Here is a 7563-nt window from a genome sequence, read left to right on the forward strand (position 1 = left end):
ACAATAATTTTTAAATCATTATTAAATAAAATGATTTAAAAGCAAGCAAAAAAGGTTAATTTTACACAAGAAAAAAAAATATTTATCGCAAGATTGCTCTGCCGCTGGATGATGCTTCTTCCAGATCTCCTCCTCCTCTTAGAATAAAGTTGACATCCTCTCGCACAGGACACTCGCGTAAAACACTCGCGAATAATACACTATAATCGCATGCGATTATACAGTGTATACACTATAACTTAAGTCCGATAACTTAAACGGCACACCCGATGCAAATGCGCGACGCGACAAACCGGTTGCGGTTCGTTCATTTTCAAATAAATCGACGACGAGAGTACGTTAGCTTCCCCATCGTTGGATTTACGTAAAAAGAATGATTTTACTTAAGTATCTAAAAATTTATCTAGAAATATCATTCAGATAGATCCGAAAATTTTTTAATATTTGAGAAAAACCATTCTTTTCGTGTAAATACCTCTGGGTACTAAGTCCTCTCACCACGTCAAGGGTACCCGTGAGAGAAGGAAGATAATCTGAAAAACATAATATATAGCTATTATCTATATTACTATGCTATCGGTTAATTTTTAGAAACGAATAACACGTTTGCAATTCGTTATCATCGTGAAATAAAATCAGAGCAGATAAAAGAGCTGAATCTTTTTATTTGTACATAGATGATGTCTGTAAGATATGATTAAAATTTAGAATGAAATAAGAATTAAAAAAGAGAACTTTCTTTTATTACCGATAAATAATTCCAAAGTTACGGTTAATTTTTAAACGGATTGTATAACGAAAGGTGCACAAAAACAAAAAATTAATAAAATTGTTAAACTGTATTAATTGTGAAAGCAGGAATTGTGACTTTTTTGCATGAGAGTATTCATATTAACATTGCGTTTTTATGACTCGTGTGTGATACCACTCGTACAGATAAGTAGCCGTGTTGCGTGCTGTTCTTCTTCACATTTTTTTTTTGAAAAATATAATCGGTAAAAATGCTAGATATAATACGACAGTTATATTTTATGAATATTCACATAATACGATTGCTAGTATGCTTAATTATTCATAAAGTTTCGCATTATATTTAACATTTTTCGCGATTACGTTTCAAAAAGGAATGTAAAGAAGAGCGGCACGCGGCACGCGACACGCGTACTTGCCTGTACGAGCTTCGGTAAGACAATGACTGTACGGTAACTACGCGTAAACATGACGCGCTCCATGCCACTCCGTACCCCCATTTCAAGGTCGTGCGCTGATCATCTAACTGTCGAAATATTACTGTTAACGTATATTACAAAATTAGTAAAATAATCTACTCATTTTATTATGTTTTATTACGTATTCTTCGATGAATATTACGCGATGTTTTATTATACGATTTACATTTTAGTTCTTAAATTCGTTACACACAACTCATCTATATCTTAACTCGGTATTCATAGTCAGAGCTTATATTCAAGATCGGCTTATTTCAAGACTTAAGTACAATTTTAAGAAGTTACGAATCAGAGGGCCGTATTAGCGTCTTAAGACATTACTTAGGACAATCTTGAATATAAGCTCTGACTATGAATACCGCTCTTAGATATCTCTAATTCATATATCTGTAATTCATATATCTGTAAATGTATAAAATGAATTCTATTTATATCCATTATTATATTTAGTCTGAATTGTTTTATAATTTAAAAAATGTTTGCGTTTATCTTTATTTGAAGAATGTATAACTTATTATTAGCCTTTATTTGAATGGAAATCATCAAAGAGAGTAATAAACATGATATAACTCTTAATACTCACCTTAATTTTGAACAACATTATTTGGGCATCCTTACATAATTAATCATCAATTCGTGAATATCTAATTTTCGTAGATTAATGCGCGACACCCAGAACGATCGTGCCATGTTCGTCGCCCTCCGCGGTCGCCGAGCGAATACCGAAGTGATGACGTAGTCAGTCAACCACCACGCCGCACTCTTCCCTCCTCTTACTTGTCGCCGCGCGACCCTTCCCCTCGCTTTTTGCCGGGCGTCGTTTAGATTATAATTAATTATTGCGTATGAAAAATATTAACGGTTTATTCAATTATTCGCATTTTGACAAACGAGTATTGTCATACATTTCGCGCTTTACTTTGTAGCATTCTAACCCTTGTTAAGTCTTGTTTTATAATATTTGCGCGGTTCTTGTAATCAATATTTATGTTGCGTGCATGGAATATATTTGATATTCCAACATTATGTCTCAATTTTTATTACTCTTTTAAATGATTCATAAATAATTAAATAAAGGTTAATAATATTCTATACATCCTTTATATAAAGACACAAATTTTATTAATATTGCGAAACAATTTGCGCTAAATACAGCTTTGGCTAAGAGTATTAAATATTTTGTCAATCATTATTTAATTTTTTCAGCTAAAAAATTAATTTATGACACTGCTGTTGCTGTAAATTATTATGTTTAAAAATTCTTGAAATTTACATATAATGTCAATCATGGCTCAGTAAAATAACTGAGTTATTTAAATAGTTATTTAAAATAATTAAAAAATATAAAATATTTGGGAAATTTATTTAAAACACCTAAATAAAAAATAAGTCAAAAGTGTAGTTATTTAAAATAATAAATACTAAATAACTATTTTATTTAAAATATGTATTTTATCAGTTTTTTACCTATTCTTACGATTTTAGATTTTAAATTCTGAAATTCATTATATATTTTTTATTTTCAATAAGTCGTAATTATTTTACCGAGCAACGATTGGCATTACACGTAAATTTAAAGAATTTTTAAAACGCAGAATAATTTACAATAATATAGTGTCATAAATTTTTTAGTTGAAAAAATTAAATAATGATTGACAAGATATTTAATACTTTTAGCCAAAGCTGCATTTTAGCGCAAATTTAGAGCAAATTGTTCCGCAATATTAATAAAATTTGCATGTATCTTTATGAAGAATGTATAGAATATTAACCTTTATTTAATTATTTGTGAATCATTTAAAAGAATAATAAAAATAGGGACATAATGTTAGAATATCAAAAATACTCCTCGCATGCAAATTTTATTAGTATTGATTACATTTACAAAAATCGCACAAATATTATAATATAGGATTTAACGAGGGCTAGAAATGTCACAAAACAAAGTGCGAAATGTACGACCCGTTTGTCAAAATGCGAATAATTGAATAAACCATTAATATTTTTCATACGCAGTAGTTGGGTATAATCTAAACGGCGCCCGGCAAAAAGCGAGGGGAAGAGTCGCGCGGCGACAAGCAAGGGAAGGGGGGAGCGCGGCGCGATGACTACGTTGACTACGTCATCACTTCGGCATTCGCTCGGCGACTGCGGAGGGAGACGAACGTGTGGTACGATCGTTCCGGGTGTCGCGCATTAATCTACGAAAATTAGATATTCACGAATGCGGATTGATGATTAATTACGTAAGGATATCCAAATAGTAATGTTGCTCAAAACTAAGGTGTGTACTAAGAATTATAGAAAATATTTCAATCTTTATTACTCTCTTTGGTGATTTACATTTAAATAAAGTTGAATAATAAGTTATACATTTTTTAAATAAAGATAAACGTAAACATTTTTTAAATTATAAAACAATTTGGACTAAATATAATAATGGATATAAATAGAATTCATATTATACATTTACAGATATATGTATAAATTAGAGATATCTAAGGGCGATATTCATAGTCCGTTCTTATTTCGAGACTGTTTTAAATAATGTCTTAAGACGCTAATACGGCCCTCTGATTCGTGACTTCTTATAATTGAACTTAAGACAATCTTGAATATAAGCTGTGACTATGAGTACCGGCTTAAAATATAGGTGAGTCATGCGCGTAACGAATTCAAGAACTAAAACATAAATCGTATAATAAAACATCGTGTAATATTCATCGAAGAATATTAAAATATAAAACGTATACGAATATTAAAATATAAAAAATGAGAGAGATTATTTTACTAATTTTGTAATATATGTTAACGGTAATATTTCGACAGTTAAATGAGCGGCGCGCGACCTTGAAGGGGAAGGCACGGGGTGGCACGAAGCAGCGCGTCATGTTTACGCGTAGTTATCGTGCAATCATTCCCTTACCGAAGTTCATACAGGCAAGTAGCCGTGTACGTGCCGTTCTTCTTTATATTCCTTTTTGAATCGTAATTGCGAAAAATACTAAATATATTACGAAACTTTATGAATAATTAATCATACTAGCAATCGTATTATATGAATATTCATAAAATATAACTTTCGTATTATATCTAGCATTTTTAACGATTATACTTTTCAAAAAGAAATGTGAAGAAGAATGGCACGGCTATTTGTCTGTACGAATGATATATCACACACGAGTCATAAAAACGCAATGTTAATATGAATACTCTCATGAAAAAAAGTCGCAATTCCTGCTTTCACAATTAATACAGTTTAATAATTTTACATTGTAGATTTTACATTATAAAAAAATTACACGTAAAATTACAACAATTATAATGGAATTTTAGGATTCATTATTAAAGATGTATCTTTATAAATGCGTAAAGTCATAACTTATTACAAATAACATTATTTTTTTTGATATATATATTTTTTATATTTTATAGTAATTAAACAATTGGCGAAAGTAAATTTACAATGAAAGTTAAATTTATAGAAATCTTTATATTTTAATTCGCCAACGAATTTCATAAAATTTTTCTTAAGTTATTTTATTGATATGTATAAAAATATAAATATTATGATATTATATATTATGTTATATGATATCACAAAAATTTATAAAAATTTTATAGAAATTATAAAATATACTATTATTATTGTGTAATTTTCTGTCAAACATAAAAATTTATTTATTACACAATTAGAAATAAAAGTATTAATTTTTATTAAAAAAACACAATTTTATATATTTCCACATATTATTTTTACATCATTCTTCATGTAATTTTACATACTTTTCTACAGTGTATGAACCAAATTGGTGCGTCTCTTTAAATTGTTTTGCACAGTTGTGATTTACCTGTACGCATTGCCACCTAGACTGTACGGATTATCGTAGAAACCATCCTCGGAGACGTACATGATATTATGTGTGCCGTCATTCAATGTCGCGTAAGACATTACGGAGGCGTTTTGATCCTCCTTTCGTTCCACGGCTTGAACATTTTCGGTATTTTTGACTGGCATAGCTTTTTTTATTTCGTCTACGAATATAATTCGTAAATGTTTTGAACAAAATGTGCATATTATCTCGAGAAATACTCACAGCCTAAGATAAAATCCGAGACTATAATTAATATAAAGATAATGACACCAGCTCCGATGCCAACGCTTGTGCCTACAACTTGAGGTTCTGCTATCTCATTCCTGGCTACTGTGATACAAACAACAATCATGAATTAATTTTTCATTGTATTTTTCCTCGACGGGTAAAATAAACAATTCGTAACATTAATGGGATTAAGTTTATTTTGAGTAATCTGTTGCCAATTTAGATTTCAAAAATGTGATATTGGTAATTTATTTATATTCGCATTTTGGTTTCTCGCCACTCCAATATCCTGTGTCCAAACATTTTTTTAGAAATATATACCAATCCTTTCGTATTGCGATAGGCAGTAATACTCCGCGGCTTCTCCGTAAGTCGTCGATCCATTCTACCTTCACCATTTTTTACCCTCTATTATCACTCTACCGTAACTTCCGTAACTTTGAAACTATTTATCGATAATAAAAAAAACATTTCTCTTTTTTATTAATCTCTAGCTCATTTCATTGACTCTAATCATTATTACAGACATCATCTATAAATAAAAGATTCAACCTCTTTTATCCGCTCTGAATTTATTTCGCAATGATAATGAATTGCAGACGTGTGTTTGACATTCGTTTCTAAAAGTTAACATTTCTAAAGTTAAGTTAAGATTGCATAATAATTGTATAGTAATATAAATAATAATTACATATATTACATTTTTCAGACTACCTTCCCTCTCACGGGTACGTGACCTTGATGTGGTGGGAAGACTCAGTACCCAGAGAATATTTACATGAAAAGAACGGTTTTTCTCAAGTACCTAAAAATTTTCGGATCTATCTGAATGATATTTCTAGAATTCTTCTAGATAAATTTTTAGATACTTGAGTAAAATTGTTCTCTTCGTGTAAAAATCCAACAACGGGGAAGCTAACGTACCCTCGTCGCCGATTTACTTGAAAATGAATGAATCGCAGCCGGTTCGTCGCGTCGCGCGTTTGAGAGTGCCGTTTAAGTTATCAGACTCAAGTTATAGTCCGCGCGCGATTATTCGCGAGTATTTTACGCGAGTGTCCTGTGCGAAAGGATGTCAACCTTATTCTAAGAGGAGGAGGAGATCAGGCGGAGACCGGCGGAGCCTTGAGATAAATATTATTTTTTACTTATGTAACATCTGTATTCTTCTTCTTTTAAATTTATTTTTCAATAGTTTCATCTTAATAATTTAAAAATAATAATTAGAATAAAAGGATTATTTTAAAATTATTTTGAAACTTTATAAACATGTATTTTTAAGAAAATGTATAATTGTTTTTATAAATATAACTGAATGGTGAATTAAAAAATTCAATGCTTATAAAAATTATTTTGAATATTATATGATTTTATTTTCAAAAGAATTTTGCATTTAGTAAATATTTTTTTGAAATATTGATTAACTTTTTTATTCTGTTTTAATTTGGATTTCCTATTCTTTTTGTTACAGAATCATCGCACGTAGCGACGTTATTGATATAACTCTGCTGTTGCGCATCGGATTGGTGAGTGATAAATTAATGTTTTTATTGAGGTAACAGATGTGTGGTAATTTTATTAATTACTATATATCTATAGACGCACATCTATCTATTTATTAAATCAATTTATTAAATATATATGGATATACTATATATACTATATATACTATATATACAGCATTCGATACATCCGTTGCCTTAAAATGAATAAATAATAACAGATTGGAATAAACTTAATCCTGAATACCTCTTTATTATATAGAATTTATTGTACATGCACTGTTAAATTTATATCCACTCAGTGAAAAGTTTTTCATTCATGAATATGTATAAATATACATAAATATCCATAAATATGTATAATCATATATGAAATATGTCCATGCCTCTCTCTTTTTTATAAAATTACTTTTTGTACGATAGAAATAATAATAGTAATGTGAAAACATTAAAAATAATTAAAAAGGTAATTTCTATACTATTTATTTTTTTTTAAATCAAGTTTGAAGAAATATAAAAAAAATTACTTATATGTAATTGTGTTTGAGCAATTTTTTTACATTTTTCCAAACTTGTTTTTTTTTTGCTGAAACGATAATGTGATGTGTGTAATCCTTTAATTATTTTTAAGTTTTTAAATTTTCATATTACTATTATTATTTCTGTTAAAAAGTAATTTTATAAAAAAAAAAGAGATGTATGAACGTGTATTTTGTATACGATTATATA

This window comes from Atta colombica, unplaced genomic scaffold (genome assembly GCF_001594045.1).
Source record: "Atta colombica isolate Treedump-2 unplaced genomic scaffold, Acol1.0 scaffold164, whole genome shotgun sequence".
Taxonomy (NCBI): domain Eukaryota; kingdom Metazoa; phylum Arthropoda; class Insecta; order Hymenoptera; family Formicidae; genus Atta; species Atta colombica.